At 42.6% G+C, this 21,125-nt stretch overlaps 1 long non-coding RNA gene and 1 pseudogene across 1 annotated transcript; one reads left to right on the plus strand and one right to left on the minus strand.

The window, feature by feature from the left end:
- The first annotated feature begins 456 nt into the window (after positions 1 to 456).
- LOC116574957 lies at positions 457 to 2,653 on the plus strand (annotated as a pseudogene).
- A 1,428-nt stretch (positions 2,654 to 4,081) lies between these two features.
- LOC116575569 lies at positions 4,082 to 5,718 on the minus strand. The gene is made up of 2 exons (XR_004279838.1): positions 5,623 to 5,718; positions 4,082 to 5,491 (listed from the first exon to the last, which is right to left on the minus strand). It is a non-coding gene; the product is annotated as an uncharacterized LOC116575569 (long non-coding RNA).
- Between the last annotated feature and the right edge of the window lie 15,407 nt (positions 5,719 to 21,125).

The following is a 21,125-nucleotide window of genomic DNA, read 5'->3' on the forward strand; positions in this document are numbered from 1 at the left end:
TCATTTGTTATCTTTGTGTGCCCATCCCTGCCTCTCACCCTCTGATTTACTTAGTGCCGGGCACGTGGTAGGTACTCTATAAATGTCTGTTGAATCAGAGTGTGAGTATAAAGGCAAGTAACTAAAGGAAGGAACTATTTCACAGAGAAAATGTTAAAGCAGAAGTAAACCCTAGAGGGGCACCTGGGCGGCTCAGTCAGTTAAGTGTCTGCCTTTGGCTCAGGTCATGATCTCAGGGTCTTGGGATCGAGTCCCACATTGGGCCTCCTGCTCAGCAGGGAGTCTGCGTCTCCCTCTCCCTCTCCTCCTCCACCTACTTGTGCTCTCTCTCTCTCTCAAATAAATAAATAAAATCTTAAAAAAGAAGAAGTAGTAGTAGTAGTAGTAGTAGCAGTAGTAGTAGTAGTAAACCCCAGAGGCCATGAGGTTGAGCACCCACACATAACAGGAGGGGACATGGAGGCTGTGGCTCCCAGAAGACATGCTGAGCCTCGGCAGCAGGACTGGGGTCCGGGTACCCCACTGTCTCTGTGCTGCTTCTTATTCCCCTTCTCAGTCTTCATTTCCTGTTCTTCTCAGAGAGAGACTCCAGGAGTCTGGGGGGTGTGGGATCTGTCAGCCCCACCTCTCCCTGAAGTCACCCTTTCATTAACTAGCCTACAACTTAGCCTAGCCTTGTGACAAAAGCAAATCAATAAATATTGATTGAATGTCTACTATGTCACCAGCAAGTGAGAATGAGGGAAGGTAGGAAGCACACAAGAGAGAAGCTGTGTGCAGTTTATCTGCCTTATTAATGGTAGTCATACACCCTGGTTCACATTCATGAGACAGTCCTGAGAAAGCAGCAAGCGCGCTTGTGGGCTTTCAGCTAGGAAAGATAAGGTGGGGAGGTCTCGACTGGCTCTGGAGAAAGCCCCTTTCTCCCTGAGGCAAGACAGAGTAGAGGATGTTGTGTAAATAATGAGTCCAAAACTACACCCTGCTCATGTACTAGAATTCCAAGAATGATTAAACCTGACTATAGCTCCAGGATAAACAGAAATTTAACGTTGCAATTGGCCATGCACTTTCTCTCTGTCTCTGTCCCTCTCTGTCACACAGGCATGCACACGCACAATGTAGACATCTGCTACCTCCTACCCGGTCCGTAAGGAAGGCAGTTTAGTCTGATAGAAAGGTAACACTGGGTACACTCCAGAAGTGAATGCTGTTCCTGCCTAGGGACTCGTTCACTGTGGTCCTGGCTTCCTAAGCGCTCCAGGGCCCTACTTGTCCATTTTTTAATATAATATCAATATCATTATTCATCTACTTTACAAGGATGCTGTGATTACACAGCCTCATAGATATAAACAATCCTTAGAAGCTGAACTACTGTATGCTCCACACAGTTGAAGTATTCTTCAAAAGGTGACTGTAGACTTCAAGTGATTGATAGGATTGGTTTCCTTATAAGAGGAAACACCAGAGAGCTCACTATCTCTCCTCCTTCCCCTCTCTGACTTTACCTTGTGAGAACACAGTGAGAAGGCAGCACTCTACCTTTGGCTCTCACCGAAGCTAAATGGGCCAGCCTCTTGATCTTGGACTTCTTAGCTTCTAGAACTGTGGGAAAATAAATTCCTATTGTTTAAGCTATTGTCTATGGTATTTTCTTACAGTAGCCACAAAACAAACCTCAATAAATTGAAAAGGGTAGAAATATTACAAAGTATGTTTTCTGATCACAATGTAATGAAATTAGAAAGCAATAGCAGGACAAAAATTGGGAAACTCACAAATAATGTGGAAATTAAACAATACAGTCCTATACAACCAATGGATCAAAGAAGAAATCAAAAGGGAAATCAGAAAATACTTTGAGGTGGGGCGCCTCTCTGGTTCAATCAGAGGAGCCTGCAACTCTTGATTTTTGGGTCATGAGTTAGAACCCACCTTGGGTGTGGAGATTACTTATAGAAATAAAACAAACAAACAAAAAAGAAGAAGATACCTTGAGGTGAATAAAATGAACACACAACATATCAAAATGTATAGAATTCAGCTAAAGCAGTGCTTATAAGGAAATTCATAGCAGTGAATGCTTATATTAAGAAAGGAGAAGGATCTTAAACCAATAAGCCCATCTTCCACATTGAGATACTGGAAAAAGAACAAAGTAAACCTAAAAATGAGCAGAAGGAAGGAGAGGATAAAGATTAAAGTGGAAATTTAGGATGAGCTGACAAGAGGGCAGAAGTGAAGCAGAAGAAGCAGTGCATCTTCCGTGAGCTCATCTGCTGGGGTGGACCTCGACCAGCCGCTGGACATGGCCTACAAGCAGTTGAGGCAGCTCTACCATGCCCGGCAGCAGCGAGGCTCAGTTTGGGTTTGCGGAGGAAGCAGTACTCGCTGCTGAAGAGTGTGCCCAAGGCCAAGAAGGAGGCCCCTGACATGGAGAAGCCAGAGGTGGTTAAGACACCCTTACAGGACATGACCCATCCTGCCAGACATGCGGGGCCACATGATGGATGTCTATAATGGCAATACTTTCAACTAGGTGGAAATCAAGCCCGAGATGATTGGCCACTACCTGGACAAGTTCTCCATCACCAGAAATAGGACAGGCATCAAGACCATCCACTCCTCACACTTCATCTCTCTCAAGTAGCCTGTTCCACCAATAAAGACACAGGCTTCTCTAAATTAAATTAAGTGAAAATTTAATAAAATAGAGACTCAAAAAACCAGAAGAAGAAAATCAATGAAAACCAAAAGTTGGTTCATTGAAAAGAACAAAAGAGACAAATACTTAGCTAGATTGACTAAAACTCACCAATAAACAGAGATTTAAACAGACTTTTTACTATAAACAGGGCCTTCAGACCCCTACTCATCTTTTACAATGGCCCAAGAGGCTGAACTTTTAAGAGCTGGTGGTCCAGCCAAGTCACAGGCAAGACTGGAAACCGAATGTCTTGATTCCCATCTGGGGCTTCTGACACTCTAACCCCTTATCTAATTTTTCACACAGTATCGGATGCTTATAGGTCAACTCATATTTGAAATGCAATAGGAAAACCAGTGAAGGGAACTTGGTCATGACATAAGCTGAGAAATACCCTTGAGTAAGTCAAATCACTGTCTCCTACTTTGTCTTTGCAGAAGTCAACAGGTGTCCTAATTTGATTCATTTGAAGAAGGGATGACTCTTCCAAGCATTGGACCTATTTTCTCTGGTTGTTTAAGAACAACCCAAGGCTATAATAGATGTGGAAAGAGAGAATTTAAATCATGCTTGAATAAACAACTATTCTTTCAGGGTCATAGTGACTCTTTTGGGGTTATAATCCTGGACAGGAAAAAGTTCAACAGTTGAGAAACCATGATGTGCACTTTATAGAGACTACGGCCTATCTGGGGGGCAACAGAATCCCCAGAACATTCCCTGCATCTCTCATAATATCTCAGAAACACTGCCCTAGGGTGGGGAAGGGGTGCAAAAGCTGTGACGACCCTGTTCTGTGTGATTTCGGAGAGAATGCTTGATTCTTTTCTGAAGAAAGATGAGTCTAGAATTACTTCCAAGAAGAAAATCAAAATCTTGGATGCTGCTCTGATGGGAGTCCCTAAGTTGGTCTCCCTACTGAGCAAGCATTTTATGGCAGCCCCTATTATCCCATGCAGAGGCATAGCCACTTTCAAACATCTAGACTTTGCCCCTTTTAAGTGAGATTTTCTTGCAGCGTCCTAGTGACAGACATGCCTTCAAAATACCAGCCGAGCTCACTCTTCTCCTTGATAGGGATTTCATTCAGCTAATGAGAGAGTAGAACCTGAAGGCAGGGAGAGGGTTTTAGCTGCAGTCAAATAAACCTGAGTCAAAGGAAGGAGTTTTGCGGTCATATTAACAACAAATATTTACTGAGTACTTGCTATCGCCAAATCATGTTCAGAGTACTTTTTGTCGATTAACTCACTTAATCTCCAAAATTCTGATACAGGTACTAGTATTGACTCCATTTCATAGATAAGAAAACTGAGGCAGAGTAATTAAGAAATCTGCCCAAGGTCGCAAGAGGCTGGGCTCCATTAAGTCTTTTTTTTTTTTTTGGGAAACCATGCTACATAACCAGCCTTTTGAGGGAGTCGGCTTTGATTTGGCTATACCAAGTACTATTTGGAATCATCTAAACAATACTTCTGTCTTACAGTTGAAAAGACTGAAGTCTAGAGCATTTGCTAGTATTAATGATAGAAGAGTTAATTACATAAGGCACAATCATATAGCTCTGGCTTCAGCAGACCACCAAAGAGCTCACCTGAAGAGCTTATAAAAGCACTTATGCCTAGGCCCATTAAATCAGAATCTCCAGGGCATAGCTGGGACAACTGTATATATATTTTTGATCACCCAGGGGAATGCCATGCATAGTGAGGGTTGAAAACCACGCACTCTGCCCATATGTGCTATATTCTTGCTGCTTGGCCACACCAACACTCTACTGAGTTAAGAGCTTATCTGGAGAGGGTAAAACAGAGTTGGGGCATCTTAAAAAAAGCAAAGTCAGGATGGCTGTTGGTGTCTTGAGTTCTTTCTGTGAATTAAGACCCACTCACATAGCATCCAACCACTGTATTCCACATAAACATGACATTAAGGTAAAGAAGGTACGTGCTTGGGTAAACACAAGCTTTTGGAAGTAAACTGGCTTATGTCTGTCTAATCCAGAAAGGCATCAGCAGACCTACCTGATAGCCACACATATCTTAGCTTTGGCCTTTCCCCCTCTTGGTGTACAAAGGCCTGAGGGTCCCAGACTAACTATCCGGACTCAAAGCTAAAATCAGGCTAAAATCTAAAGTTACTCAGTTATTAAAGGAAAACAAAACAAAAAGGAAAGTGTGGGCCAAAGGAAAGACAAGCAGTCTCTCCCAACAGAAAAAAATTAGCCTGCTTGCCCAGAAGGCAAGAGCTAATGCACAGGACCAGAGGAAAGAAATGGGAAGGGAACAGAATGCCATCTCTGCAGCCTGCCCCACTGGCCCTCCTGAACTACATAAACAGTCATTTGAATCACTTTGCTTCTCCTTTTTTATCCCGCACAATGATGAAGACCATCCCTATGGCGTTTTTTAAGGTTAGTTATATAAAACTGCATTTTGTCAGTTTGAATAAGTCAATTTGAATGAATCCTTTTTTATTTTTTTAAGCCTGAAACCAAACAGATGTGAAGGAAAGTGGGGAGTGGGGTTAAATGATCCATTTGAGATGCTGGCCTTGGGTTACAAGAGAGGGAAAGCAGAGAGTGTGCCACAGGGCCATGCAAAGCAGGCCTTTCCCGGCTTCCCACAGCATCGTACAGCAAGAGGAGGCACAGGCTTACCCCCATCCCTAAAGCACTCAAGGCAGTACGTTGAAACCCAACTCCCTTTCTAAGGCAGAATTAACCTGAAGACGTGAGTTCATGAAAGCTCTCTGATGAACAGTGATGAACGGTGACCAAAGCTGCAGGGTCCGAAGAAAACAATTACAAATGGAAAAACAGCTGAAATTGTTTCTCATGTTCGTCAATGAATTACAAATTGTGTGCTAAGAGCACTGAATGTCTCAACGAGTTCTACCTATGATCAACTTACCTGTGAGCAGATACTGAAGACAGACACGTCATTAAAATGGTCACAGTAGGGGCGCCTGGGTGGCTCAGTTGTTAAACGGCTGCTTTTGGCCTGGGGTCCTGGGATTGAACCCCCCCACACACACCCGCATCGGGCTGTCTGCTCAGCGGGAGGCCCGCTTCTCCCATTCCCCACTCCCTCTGCTTGTGTTCCCTCTTGCTGTGTCTCTCTGCCAAATAAATAAATAAAATCTTAAAATAAAATAAAATGGTCACAGTAGCACACTAGTGAGCCTTGCTTCAAATTCCAAAACCTGTGAATTTTTATTTGTTCTCTCTTTTGCACTTTTCATAGCATGTGCAGGACTGAACTGCAACACCATCATTCTCCACCCCCCTCCCCCCACCCCCTCTTCTTTCCTTTTAAGTTTTGGCCCATATGCTAATGACAAAAGGAGCACCGGGAGGGAGGGCTTTCCACTCCAAGATCCTTTGGTGCCCAGCATGGGCTGGAGTCAGGGAAGGAGGGGGTTCACCCCGACCAGAGACAGAGTGTCTCAAACAGAGCCTCTGCTTTTTTTCTGAGGAGGAAAAGCCTTCTTGATGAGGCTGATCATAAGGGAGATAGGGATACTGCTGGCCAAGGTTTCCTAACCCTCTTTATTTCTGATTTGCATACTCACCGACAAAGATCCTTATTGTTGATAAGCTGACCGAAACCTTTTTATATGCATTTAACCAAAGTGAATTTGCTTTCTCTAATCCCTGGAAGGAAGAAGAGAATCACTATTTATTAAATTTTCAAGTATGCCAGGTGCCTTACAAACTCTCTCATTTTAAATCCTGTTGACTACCCAGTGAGGTCAGCATTACCAGTTCTCTTTTATAGAGATAAAGAAAATAAGGTTCAGAGAGGGGAGATAAGTTTTCCAAGGTCACACAGTAAGCCAGTGGTGGAGCCAGGTTTCAAGCCCAAGTGTGCAGGGCTCTGGGACCCTCACTCTTGCTCTCTATACTAGGTTAAGGGCTATTTTCTTCTTTCTGTCCATTGTTAGCCTACTCCAATTCTCTAGCTTCCTGTCCTAAAGGGTGGTTTTAGCAAGGACAGCATCTTCCCCCACACTCTCCGTATTCCTAATGACAGAGCAGTTGCCTCTGACTGAGATCCCAGATGGCCTTACCTTACCACAAGGGTGGGAATTTCGGAGCAAGTGCAACCTTGAAGAACTTTTGTAACCAGAAGAAAGGATAAATGATAGCCTGTCTTCTGATAACCCAATCTCGTATTTCTCTAGCTCTCCTCATGCTCCTTCTTGATAATATGGGGACATTTCTGTTCCAGCTTAGGTCATAAAGGTTAGAAGCTTGGGCTCTGGAATAAGATAGAGACAAGTTAAAATGTACGGTATGGCTTTGTGTAAGGGACTTCAGTTTGTAACATGACATGACGGTGATCGTGGGATTTTGTGAGCGGTGCACGAAATAACGCAAGGCAGGAGCTTCGAGCGGCAACTGGCACACAGAAGGGGCCTTGGTAAGTGTTTCTCCTCCTCATCCTCAGTGTCCTCCTCCTCCTTCTCCTCTTCATCCTGCCTTCCCCTGGAGATGTGAGGCAGGGCAGGGGTGCAGAAGTGCTCCTCTGCCACGATGACTCAGTCTGGTCTGCCAGCTCTCAGACATCAGCAGGCTCTCAGGGGCTGATAGGGAAGCGGAGTAGGAGACAAGGGGGAATGCAACCGAGGCAAGTCCTCTTGCTTCGCCTTTCCTCTGGCTCCCTGGTAACATGATTAAGAACTGGGGCTGGAGGTTGGGGGACTGTGGGGATCAGAACAGAAAGAGCTACCAAGATTGGAACTTATGTGAGATACAACTGTATAAGCACAATGGAAATAATGTGGGTGTGGGATTTAACCAAGTACGCTCCAATTTGCCTTCATTGCTGTTGAGCATTTCTACCTTTGGGCACGTTAGTTCCTCTCCGTGAGTCTCCATCTCTCCATCCTAATGTTTGTCCAGCTGCTTCATATGCAGGCACCTGGCTGATCTCTCTTTTCATATACACGAGGGCTCACATTCACATGTTACTGATATCATAGTCTGTCTTATGCCACTGCCTAGTGAGTATCTCTTGGGCAATATATTGTGTGGTGGTGAATAAGGCGAGCAAGCTCCTTGCCCTTATGTAGCTTGAATTCCGGGGGGTGATTTCAGGCATAAGTGAGTTACGTCTAGCACACCGCGTTACTTTAGTAAATGTCAGTTCTCTCCTCCTTGGCCATCATTCACCTCAGGAGTTCCACTATCAAGCTGAGCACGTAAAACTGACAGTTTTTGGATCAAAAGTGGCAAAGGAGCAGCCATTGCGTATGGTCTAACAGCATGGAAGGGAGAAGGCCTGCCTTGATTTAAAGCAGTCATAGTAGCAACAACCTCCCTGCTGATGCTTGAATGACGCTATTTTCCTTGACTTCCCAGGTAGACAGTTCTACTCCTGGTTCTAAAAGCAAGGCATCAAAACAAACTGTTGAAGGCTCACTGAGGTAGAAAACCAGAGCCTAACAGCAGTGTCCCACACTAGGAGCCAACAGATGGGAACAAGGGAATGGCAGGTGAAACAGCAAACAGAGGCAGGTTGGCTGGCCCGATGCCCACCTGGACAGACTGACAGACCAGCCAGTCTTAACCCAGAGCAGGGGAAGGCTGCCGGCCTTGCTCCCTGAAGCCAATCTAACCAGGAGACAAGCACTCCAGAAAAAATAGTATCGCGTTGAATCCAGGCAAGGTATTGTCAAGGGGGATGCCCAGAAAAATGTACTCTGCCCCACAGTAATGTTCCTTCTGCAAAAACTGGGCAGCTCAAAGAATTTGACTCTTTTTTTTTTTTTTAAGATTTTATTTATTTGACAGAGAGACCGCAAGAGAGGGGAACACAAGCAGGGGAGTGGGAGAGGGAGTGGGAGCAGGGAGCCCAATGTGAGGCTGATCCCAGGATCCTAGGATCATGACCTGAGCCAAAGGCAGATGCTTAATGACTAAGCCACTCAGGCGCCCCAGAATTTGACTCTTTTAACATCTAAATGCATTTGATTATCACAAGCACTTAATGATCAAATCTCATTAATAGTGCTCTCGAGGACAATTATCTATTATGGATGTATTGCTTTACCCTTTTTAATTAGGATGATAATGCCCAGTGTAAATAAAGGCTTCTTTGCTAATTTCAATTGTGCACAATGAATAGCCTTTTATTCTTTTCCTTTTTCCCCCTTTTCCCCTAGGGTTCTTTGGACTGAATTTACTCTGGTTCCTGAAGTGTGGAAAAAGTAAACAAGGTTTTGTTTGGATTCTACCCTTCAATTTCTCTGTACTAAAACACACTAAAGTACCAGAAATGTATCCCAATAAACATAATTGTCCTGTAGTATGAGAATAGTTTTAGAAAATGTTATAGAGCAAAAAAATCCAGAGCTTTCTATAATTAAAGAGTTAGGTGAGGGGATATTTGGCCTATTTCCAATTGCTTTGTATTGCCACAGAAATGCAAACAATTTAAAAATTCATGTTAAATTTTAGCTACCTGGATATTCAGGTCATTACAAAAGGGATCCCACATGGTAGGTTAAATATTTCACATGATTACATCAAATCATCTGAATACAAGAACTTAAAGTAATCCATATAAAATTTCTGAAAGAGGACATGAAACAAAGGACACACACACACACACACAAGGAAATAAAAATCATCAAAATAAGTGACTTTAGTCTTTCCTTGTGGCCCCTCGTGATCTTTGTCTAGTGAGTGAGAATTGATTTATCTCTGGGGAATGTGCTACTGGTCCCCAGGGTACAGATGTCCCTCACCTGACACAGTCAGCTTGTCTCTGGAGAAACCCCTGGCCGAGAGCAGTCAGGAATGGACGCCACGCCTCACTTATGAGAACAAGAACATCTCCCTGGCCTGTTCTGAATGCTCTTCTGAGGCTAAAAATAGGGCAAGGCTTCTTCAAGGGTTTGAAGTTCTAGAGTGGAAAATAACGTGTAACAAAAAAGCCAACAGTTAGGTGGTTAAGGTTATGAGTGATTATTGTATTTTCTTTCCACAGTGATCATTGAAATGAATTATTTTACTTTTGTAGAAAAAAATTAGGATATAAAAAAATAAGGGATCCTATAGGGACGTCTAAGTGGCTCAGTCGGCTAGGTGTCGGGCTCTTGGTTTGGGCTCAGGTCATGATCTTAGGACCATGGGATAGAGCCCTGTGTGGAGCTCTGCACACAGCGAGCAGTGTGCTGGAGATTCTCCCCCTCCCTCGGACCCTTCCCCACTTAAGACCTCTCTCTCTCTCTCTCTCTCTCTGTAAAATAAATAAATAAATCTTTAAATATCTATAATATATATGTTTATATAATATATACGTTTATATATGTTTATATATCTACAATATATATGTTTATATGTGTTTATATATGTTTATATAAATATACATATTATATATTTATTATATATACATGTGTGTGTGTATGTGTGTGTATATTTATATGGAATGTAGGTAACTTTTAAAACTACCATCTTGGGGTGTCTGGGTGGCTCAGTTGGTTAAGCACCTGCTTCGGCTCAGGTCACAATCCCAGGGTCCTGGGATCGAGCCCTGCATTAGGTTCCCTGCTCAGCAGAGAGCCTTTTTCTCTCTCTCCCTCTGCCTGCCACTCTGCTTATTTGTGCTCTCTATCTCTCTGTCAGATAAATACATAAAATATTTTTTTAAAACCCCTACTATCTTAATTGGTCCATTCAAGGGGTTTTATATAATGGTTGGTTCTCACCTCAATTGCCATTTATATAGAGACTTGCTTAATGTAGGGCAAACCCTAATGGTACTCCACAAATCTATAAAATCTTTCTTCTATTTACCATTATCAAAAAACAGATTTTTTTCAGGGCGCCTGGGTGGCTCAGTGGGTTAAGCCTCTGCCTTCGGTTCAGGAGATGATCTCAGGGTCCTGGGATCAAGCCCTGCATCCGGCTCTGCTCAGCAGGGAGCCTGCTCCCCACCCCGCCCCCCGCCTGCCTCTCTGCCTACTTGTGATCTCTCTCTCTGCCAAATAAATAAATAAAATCTTTTTTTTTTTAATGGATTTTTCCTGTTTTTTAAGTCTCTTTTATCCACAATATCCTTGAAAATTATCTCTATTATATTTCTAACAAACATCAAAAATATATGGAGGGTGAATAATATGTAAATAAACCTTTAAAAACCTATTGATTATAAGAATATAAGCCCACAAAAATTTTAGAAACTATAAAATAGTACCTAAGAAAAATTACCCATAAAGGGAACAACTGGAATCAACTCTTATCAGTATTTCTGTGTAACAGGCAGGAAGCCCATCGCAGCGGGGGGGCTCCTTTCCAAAATACTCTGACCCCCTCAGTTAAGGGGCAAGGATGCCAGAGCTCTGTTGTTTCTGTCACCAGACCTGTTTCTACCCCTTGTAATGGAAGTAATTTACTTGAACATTAGGGAAATATGAGTGAGAAAACAAAGAGAGTCTCTATGCAAACTAGATCGAATGTTTTGGAAAGACTCCACGGAGGAATGATTTTTTTTTTTTTTTTAAAGAGAGAGTAACAGGGTGGGGGTGTAGAGGGGGAGAGAATCTTAAGCAAGCTCCATGCCCAGCATGGGACTCAATGTCAGAACCCCGAGATCATGATCTGAGCCAAAATCAAGAGTCAGACGCTTAACTGACTGAGTCACCCAGGCACCCTGAGGCAAGATTTTTTTAAATAAAAGGGATTCTGCACTCAAGTTGCCTGGATGGGGTCTGATTTCAAATTGAGATGGAGCTCTTCTCAGGCACTGTATTCCATGTTCTAGAACAGCCGTGGACAAGCCAGGCACACCATGGCTGCGCCAACCACAAGCATCACTGTATACCGTGGGCCAGTCACTTTGGTCCAATACTCCAGGATCTGGAAATTAATACTGTGTGGACTTCGGCTTCCCAACCTTTGAGATAAAATCACCTGGCTGGAAAACTCCAAATCCAGAAGACTGGAGAGGCTCTCAAGGGCATCTTCTAGTTCCATACACTTTTGAGGATTTACTCCCCATCCTTCAGTTGAATAACAGTTTATTTATTTATGTATTTATTTATTTTCATATACCACAACCATGTGGGATTTATTCTAGGTATGCAAGGTTAATTAAACATTCAAAAGGCAATTAACAATCAACCCATCATACCAACAGGCTGAAGAAGAAAAATCATACGATCGTATCAATAGATGCAGAAAAAGAATTTGACAAAATCCAACACCCTGAATAACAATTTAAGTTAACTAAAGCTTTAACTGAATACCAGCTCAAGTTTCCCCCCAGCTGCCCCAGGGAAAGGAATCCCATCTTCCCCTCATTGCTTTTCTTTTTGGTTTTCATGATTTAGAAGGTGCTCCAAAATGTTTAGGGATGAGTCAAACTCAACCAAAGCTGTATTGGTCCAGACTCCTATCCAAATCTACTCTATTTAAGAATATTGGGTGACAGGAAGCACAGTCAGCTGACATTCCTGAATGGAGTCCCTGCTAGGTACCAAGGCAAGAAGAGGCCTCCCAGAGACTTTTTGTCAAACAAAATGAAGGGCCTGGACAACAGCCAGCTATTTTTCCATTTGCACCTCACAAGAGGCCCTGATGGTCCAAAAGGCTCTTGAAGTGACCTCAGTTGGCTTTGTCTATTGGGACTGTATTCCTCTTCCCAGTATTGCTGTGGGGGCCTTTACCCTAGTCCCCGTGGAGCCATTTGGTGGGTCCATCAGTCATGGTGCTGAGGTGAGCAGGCAGGAGGCCTTTTGGCCAGAGCTATGCCAGTTATGTCTTCTCTCTGGGATCTGAATCTTGAGCTAAGGGGCAGAAAATGGTGCTCCATCTTGAGATGACCATCAATTCATGCCTGCTGACTCAGAACCTGAGAGTAGCCCCGTTCCTGTCCCTCCTTTGCTTGAATATTCAGATTTCTCCTTAATGCTCTTAGTTATCCCTATGTTTCCACTGAAATCAGTTTCCAGCTGAAGTATCCAGAACTAATTTCTTCTGATTGAATCTTGAGGGATATAACTCATTCAGTATGTGTGTGTGTGTGTGTGTGCGTGCGTGCGCAAGCATGTGTGCAGGTATGTGTGTATACATATGTACTCATATGGGTGTGTTTTGCCCTGGAAGCAAGGTCTGCACATTTTTACAGTCAATCGTATAACGAATACACATCTGGTTTACTACATGTATTCCTTTAACACCTAGGCCACCGAGCTAGGCACAGAAAGTAGAAAAGGGAGTAAGATTCAATATTTTGCTACAAAGATGTGTGTGTGTGTGTGTGTGTGTGTGTGTGTTTTGCTAGAAGAATCCCATAAACTCACCACACTGTGTTTTAAAAGACACCTATTGGGTTATGAGCCTAGTCCTTCTAAATCAGTGGTGGTGTGGGGGGGGTTGGTGTAGGGAGTGGCAGCTATTTCTCCTGCATGATCCTGCCTGCCATAGGGGGAACACCTGATCTAATCTAGACCAATCATATTTTTCTCTTAGACACTTAGAATGGGGAAGAGGCAAGAGGGGTGGGAGGGAAGGAGAGAAACAGAGAGAAGGGCTGAGAGAAAGGTTAGGAGAGTGAGTTAGCAGGTTTCTTTCATGTGGGTCAACCAACAAAACTTGAGTGGAGTGGAAGCCATCTTCTGCCATTGAATGGATAAGTAGCAAAGAAAGATAGTTTGCCAAGAAAGAAGAATGGTGGGACCATCAGAGAGAAACCAAGACAAGACGCATTGAGAGGGTGCTCTGGGCTCTGTGACCACCAGCTGTGGGCCACAGCTCCTTTCTGAGACCTACCTGCACATCTGTCTTTGGATTCTGAGAGACCCCTGGATCCTAATATTGTATTCCCACTGGCATAACCAGTTCAAATACTTGCAACTCAGCGTCCTAACTAATACAAACATGGATTCCAAGGGCTGTGGGACCCCAACCTGTAGAATGACATTCTCTAGGGGTGAGAAGAGACTCTACAAGGCTGCCTGTATGTAGTAGGTACGTAGTAGGTGGTAGCAATTCATTCCTCTCTCATTAGAACCACAGAACATTCAAATTTCCTTACATCCTTGAATGTTACCGTACCCGTTGTATTTCTCGTTGTGCTACTCGACTGAATCCTCTGAGATTAGTTGAATTCTGTTTCATAATGGAAAACAACTATGTGCAAATGTAGGTTCCTGTTTTAATATTTAGAGTAACTACTCCCAAGATACTTATAAAATTAGATATTCTGATATTGACATATCATGCTTTCGTTGTCGTGTTTTACTAGAGTTCAATAGCCGCCATTTCTATGTGCCACAAGCATAGAACATAGTCCCACTGCAGATTAAGATTTGAAGCAAGTCTGCCATTCACACTGCCCTTCTACAAGGACACCATCAGAGGTCAGACAATGGATTTTACCAATGTAGGCTGATATGCACATGTAAAACCAAATCCTTTCCTGTGATAGTTGCCATGACCAAGAATTTCTTGATCCCATCTAAATTTTCAATGACATCATTAATAGAGCTACTTAAGAGGGTGCTGTTCATACCTGTACACATATCTGAACACACTACTGATGATTTTATTTTTTTTAAGATTTTATTTATTTACTTGACAGAGAGAACACAGCAGGGGGAGCAGCAGGCAGAGGGATAGAGAGAAGCAGGCTCCCTGTAGAGTAAGGAGCAGAATGTGGGGCTCTATCATAGGGTCCTGGGATCATGACCCAAGCCAAAGGCAGACACTTAACCAATTGAGCCACCTGGGTGTCCCTGGCCTTCATATTAATTAATTAATTAAAAATATTTTATTTCTTATTTATTTGACAGAGAGAGAGAGACAGCAAGAAGGGAAACACAAGCAGGAGAAGTGAGAGAGGGAGAAGCGGGCTTCCTGCTGAGCAAGGAGCCCAGTGTGGGACTTGAACCCTCAACCTTGGGATCAGGACCTGAGCTGAAGGCAGATGCTTAACGACTGAGCCACCCAGGTGCCCCTAGCCTCCATCTTTAATCTTTATTTTGGTTCTCTCCTTGTTTAGAACCTAGGTGGGGAAAAAAAAAGTGCAATTTTCTGGGGGCAATCCCAACAAAACATTCCTCTCATTTTTCCAGTCTTGTTTTGCACATGCTGAGTTCCAGTTTTTCTCAGTTGCTGGCTAGGTCAGATATATTTTGCAGCATTCAATCAATACTTTCATAAACTCCCATCTGTGAAGGGTTTACACCTCCTGACGTCAAATTCGTAACTGCATTCTGCAGCGACTTCTTTGGCTTTCTTCACACGTTGCAACAAGCTCTTGAAATGTGTATCCTCTTTTTCGGTTTGGCAATATTTTCACCCTGTATGGTCTCATTTATCCTAGTTCTAGTTATGGGTTTTTATGACAATTACTAATTTGTGTTCTTTAGGTAGTCATTCTAGGTAGATAAAAAGCACAATATACATTTCTTGTCAGAATCTTGCCTAATTCCCCAAGGGCTGCTAGTTTGCCTATTATCAGAGGCAACAAGGAGCTCGCAACGTGGGGGGCGCCTGGATGGCTCAGTCAGTTAAGCGTTTGCCTTGGGCTTAGGTTCTGATCCCAGTTGTCTTGGATCAAGCCCCAAGTTGGGTTCTCCGCTGCATGAGAAGTCTGCTTCTCCCTCTGCCCCTTCCCTTCCCCCTGCTCGTGCTCTCTCTCTCTCTCCCTTTATGCACACTGCTTCTCAAATAAATAAATAAAATCTTAAAAAAAAAAAAAAAAGCAAACATAAAAACAGAAGTTCCTGGGCGCCTGGGTGGCTCAGTGGGTTAAGCCGCTGCCTTCAGCTTGGGTCATGATCTCAGGGTGCTGGGATCGAGTCCCACGTTGGGCTCTCTGCTCAGCAGGGGGCCTGCTTCCCTTCCTCTCTATCTGCCTGCCTCTGTCTACTTGTGTTCTCTGTCTGTTAAATAAATAAATAAAATCTTTAACAAAACAAAACAAAACAAAACAAAAAAACCAGAAGTTCCTAACGTGGTTGGACACAGAAGGCGATCTATACCATGAAATTTGTGGGGTCAGGTTTTGGGCCCCTCATTGGGACAGGGTGTCTTCCTTTCACAGGCCTGAGATGCCGAGAGCAGGGAACAGAGTGGATAGGGATGGTGGGCTGAACCTGGCTAAGGACGCATTTTGCATTTTGCCCCCAGGGCAACAGAGGCCCTGGGTGACTCACCAATGCTATCTCCCAAATTCCGAGCTGGCAAATTCCACTCTCAGACTTTCCCTCTCTTAGCTTTTCTTTCCCTCCCAATCTGCCCATTCTCCCTGTTTCTATTTTTTAAACTAGAGAAATTTAGTCTCAGTTCAGATTCTGTAGACTGACTGGTGGATATTTGGTGAATTCCTACCAACTGGGGGACACAGCTAACAGTTGAAACAAGCTGAAACAAAAAAGAGTGGAATTAGAAAGGGAAAATGTTTGGAGTAAAATATATCAGCCTGGGGGAAAAAAAAAAGGATTTCAATTATTGTGGAGAAAATCTAATGATTACATAATCCAGAGTAAAAGCTACTTTTTAGAAGAGACATGTAGAATGCTCTAAGCTCCCTGTAAAATTGATTTGAGAGGCGCCTGGGTGGCTCAGTGGGTACAGCATCTGTCTTCGGCTCAGGTCATGATCTCCTGGTCCTGGGACTGAGCTTCTCCCCCTCCCCCTACTTGTGCTCACTCTCTCTCTCTCTCTCCTTCTCTTTCTAAAATAAATAAATTAAATCTTAAAAAAAAAAAAAAAAACCTGTTCGATTTTCTGAGAAGACCTATGCACACCTACTTACTACACAGTGTGCTCACACATATATAAAATTTTACAAGCCTTTGTTTTAATAAATTATTAAAAATAAGTTTTTAAATCTATTTTTTAAGTTTGTTGATTATTTGATTATCACAATTTGGAATTGCTTATTCAAGTTTATTGGCTCATTTCCCATTGGATTGTCTTTGTCTTATGGATTTACACAAATCTTTCTTTTTTTTTTTTTAAGATTTTATTTATTTATTTGACAGACAGAGATCACAGGTAGGCAGAGAGGCAGGCAGAGAGAGGAGGAAGCAGGCTCCTTGCTGAGCAGAGAGCCCAACGCGGGGCTCGCTCCCAGGACCCTGGGATCATGACCTGAGCCGAAGGCAGAGGCTTTAACCCACTGAGCCACCCAGGCGCCCCTACACAAATCTTTCTTTTTCTCTTTCCCTCTTTCCTTTCTCTCTCTCTCTCTCTCTCTCTTTTTTTTTTTTCCTTTTGGTCTACTCCAAGGTCATGAAGGTGTTTTTCTGTGTGATCCTCTAGAAGGCTTATTGTTTTACTTTTAACATTTAAAAGTACAATCCACCTGGAATTAACTTGTTTTGTGTGAAGGGGTCAAGTTCCTTCCTTAATTTAGAAATCCTATTGGCCCAGTTTCATTTATTGAAAAGACCATCCTGTTCCTACTATACTGCATAGAGGTTTGTCATAAATGAAGAAGTCTTCTGTCCACTCGTTTTTCCAGTTTGTTTGTCTTTCCCTAAGCTTTAAAAATTACCCATATGTGGAAGGCAGCATCTCAGATGCCCCAACGATCTCGGCCTCCTCACATTCATATCCTGGTTTCATTCTCTCCCACACTGCATCAAGATCGGTTTGTGGACCAACAGAATGCAGCGGAAGGAATGGCATGCCATTTCCGAAATGAGGTTATAAAAGATGCCGATGTTTCCGTCTCCTTCTCTCTCTCTATCTCTTGTTCAAGAGAAACCAGATGTCATTCACTGATGATATTCAGACATCCTTGTGGAGAGATTCACATGGCAAGTAACTGAGCCCTCCATCCAACAGACCATGGCACAGCCATGTGAAAGAATTTGGGAAAGGGATCCTCTAGCATTTGGATGACTGCAGACTTAGCAAATGGCTTGACCACAACCACATGAAAAACCTTCAGCCAGAACCACCCAGCAGACCTGCTCATGGATTCCAAACTTTCAGAAACAGGGTGAGATAATGTGGGGTTTTTTTGGTTTTTGTTTTTTTTAAATTAATTAATTAATTAATTAATTTTTAATTAATGTTTTAATTTTTTAATAAACATATAATGTATTTTTATCCCCAGGGGTACAGGTCTGTGAATCACCAGATAATATGGTTTTTTGGGGGGCTGCTATATTTTGACAGTTTGTTACACAGCAATAGATAACGAATATACCATTGTTTCATTTAAAAATGCCTACGTATTCAAAAATACAAACAGAACTCCTGAAATTGTACTTTTTATGAGTTGCTTCTGTTGAAATGTCAAAGGCATTTTTAAAGCAGAGAATTGTCTAATAATTAATGCCTGACGCTCCATAAAATTACAGGCAGCTCTGACTTTGAGCACATCATTGCTACAGAAAATGTGTGGGAGCAACTGACAGGATGAGAAAAAAAGCAAGACTAAACCTAAGATGCCAGGATCATTTCTGGGGATCCTTCCTTCTGGACTACTTATGATTCTGGTGGAAGCCTAAGAAGTCTATTTCTTTAAAATCCTTAGAATCAAGAGCAATCACCTTTCTTCTTTCTTCTTTTCTTTCTATTCCTATACTGACAGTCTTTTTAAAAATTAATTCATTTATTTATGTTTAAGTGCTCTTTATGCTTTTATGCCCAGTGTGGGGCTTGAACTCACAACCCTGAGATCAAGATTTGCAAGTTCTACTGACTAAGCCATCCAGGTGCCCCTACAGTGACAGTCTTGAGGTACTCAAATTAAACTGCTTTAAATACCCATGGAAAATTCCCTGAGTACTTGAGACAATGTACACAGCAGTCTGCCTGGAGCAGAGTTGATGAAGAGGACTGTTAGAAGGTAAGGTTGAGAAAAAAGCTGATGTCCTTTCTCTCTTGGTCCACAGAGCTGGGATTAGCAATAAATGATTCTCCATGGTTGACCTTATTTTCCCCAAGTCTTGCGTGTTCATTCTCTTCATCTCTGACTGCAGGGCTTGACCATGAACTTGCCCCTGGAAATTCGTGAGGCTTCTTTGTTTCTGAGGACTTGCCTGGCTTTGGGGAACTTGTTTTCTCTCCCAGTTTCTTTCTGCTCCCTTTTCTTTCTTGGTTTGGGCATCATCTGATACTTTGGGAAAGGAATTCCCAACGGCTGCAAAGCTGGTCCTTAGGTACCTCACCCTTAGATCTATACTCACTGATTCCCAGTAAAGAATTGTATCATTTTGTTTAAAATCATACTTTCAAATTGAGTGCCCACCCAATGCATGTGCACACATGTGTGCAGGTGTGCACACACATAACACACACACATAGATTTCCGTAGCTCTCACCAACTCAGGGGCCAAGGAAGCATGGAAACCTCAACTGGTTCCACAAATTCTGGTTCTTGAAAGCCTTGTTTAAAGCCCATCATACCCACCTCCACCCATCTGCTCCCTTCCCTGCAGCATTTCAGTCAGACAAATATGGAAATTAAGTTCTGGATTTTTTTTTGCTTTTTTAACAAAAGTTTTACTTATAAAGACATTAAATTCACACAACAAGCAGAGAAACAGTACAATGAATTCTCTTAGACCCATTTACCTAAACTGGATAATTATAAAAGATTTTGCCACATTTGCCTTATCTATTCTTTCCCCCCTTTTGTTGAATTATTATTATTATTATTATTTTATATTTTATTTATTTATATGACAAAGAGAGAGATCACAAGTAAGCAGAGAGGCACGCAGAGAGAGAGGGGGAAGCAGGCTCCCTGCTGAGCAGAGAGCCCAAAGCAGGGCGGGGGGTGGAGGGTGGGGACTGGATCCCAGGACCCTGAGACCATGACCTGAGCTGAAGGCAGAGGCTTAACCCACTGAGCCACCCAGGCGCCCCTTGTTGAATTATTTTAAAATTTCAGATATCATGTCATTGCGTCTCTACCTATTTAACCATACAATTCTGAACTGTTAGTTGTCTAAATCAAGATGCAAACCAGGTCCGCAAATTACATTTAGTCATCTGTCCTTTAAGTCTGTTTTAATGCAGATTCCTCCCCTCCCCATCCCACAATATTTTATCATGTCATTGATTTGTTGTAGTAAGTCTGTTTCCTATTGGCTCCCCAATATTCTAGAATTTGTCTATTTGGCTTCTTGGGCTGTCCTTAAATTTGTTTTCCTATCTTCCTTATTTCCTAAGGCTTAATAAATTTGGCTTCATTTTAAGGCAATAACACCTCAAAAGGGATGCCGTAGACTGTGGTACTGCACTTTAGAAGACCTGTAGGGAGGGTTTGGTGGTTTAACTTTTAGTGATGCTAAGGCTGATCAATGAGTTTAGGTGGCGACCACCTAAGAGCTCATTCTAAAGTTTCCCATGAACCATTCGTCATATTAGTTTCATCCATTGATGATCCCAAGTGAGTTCTGATGAGGAATCCTTGCCTTAATAACAGACCTGGCCCACTGGTTACAATTTGCTTACAGCAAACCATTATCCAGTTGCTCCCTGAGAACACAGGTTTGAACTGTACATGTCCACCTTATGCAGATTTTTTGGGATAAATACAGTATAGTACTATAAGTGTATTAACTCTCCTTAATGATTTTCTTTTTTTTTTCAAGATTGTTTATTTATTTATTAGACAGAGATCACAAGTAGGCAGAGAGGCAGGCAGAGAGAAGAAGGGAAGCAGGCTCCCTGCTGAGCAGAGAGCCTGATAGGGCTCGATCCCAGGACCCTGGGATCATGACCTGAGCCAAAGGCAGAGGCTTTAACCCACTGAGCCACCCAGGTGCCCCTCTCCTTATGATTTTCTTAATGACATTTTCTTTTATCTAGCTTCATTTATCGTAAGAATATAGTACATAATAAAGGTATCATACAAAATGTGTTTATGTTATTGGGCTTCTGGTCAACAATAGACTAACAGTAGTTAAGTTTTGTAGGGAGACAAAAGTTATACATGAATTTTTGACTGCAGAGGCGGTCGGCACCCCCCCAACTTGGTGTTGTTCAAGGGTCACTGTACCTCTTTGGCCTGAACCCCCAGAAGATACAGCTTCCATTCATAGTTGTATCTCCTTGCTCTAGACAAGTGCTCATAAATATTAATGTGCATATGAATCTCGTTAGGATGTAGATTCAGTTCAGGAGGACAGAGACTCTGTGTTCCTCATAAGCCCTCAGGTTATTCCAATATTATTAATCTGTGGCTACATGAAGCAAGGCCCTGGGGCACCTCTAACATCTAATATCCTACAGGAGCTATAGGCCACTTTGAGATTTTCAAGAAATTTCCCGATGATATATGGCAATTGGCCCTAAGGATTAGGGAGAACATCAGAATTGGACAACACTATAGGGCTCTCTTCCTGGCCAATCTGCCCTCTTCTAACATGGAAACTACTACATGAGGACCAGTCATGGCCTCAGAAGCCTTCCTTTACATGGCTTCTTCCTCCA

The sequence above is a fragment of the Mustela erminea genome, chromosome 16 (genome assembly GCF_009829155.1).
Source record: "Mustela erminea isolate mMusErm1 chromosome 16, mMusErm1.Pri, whole genome shotgun sequence".
NCBI lineage: Eukaryota > Metazoa > Chordata > Mammalia > Carnivora > Mustelidae > Mustela > Mustela erminea.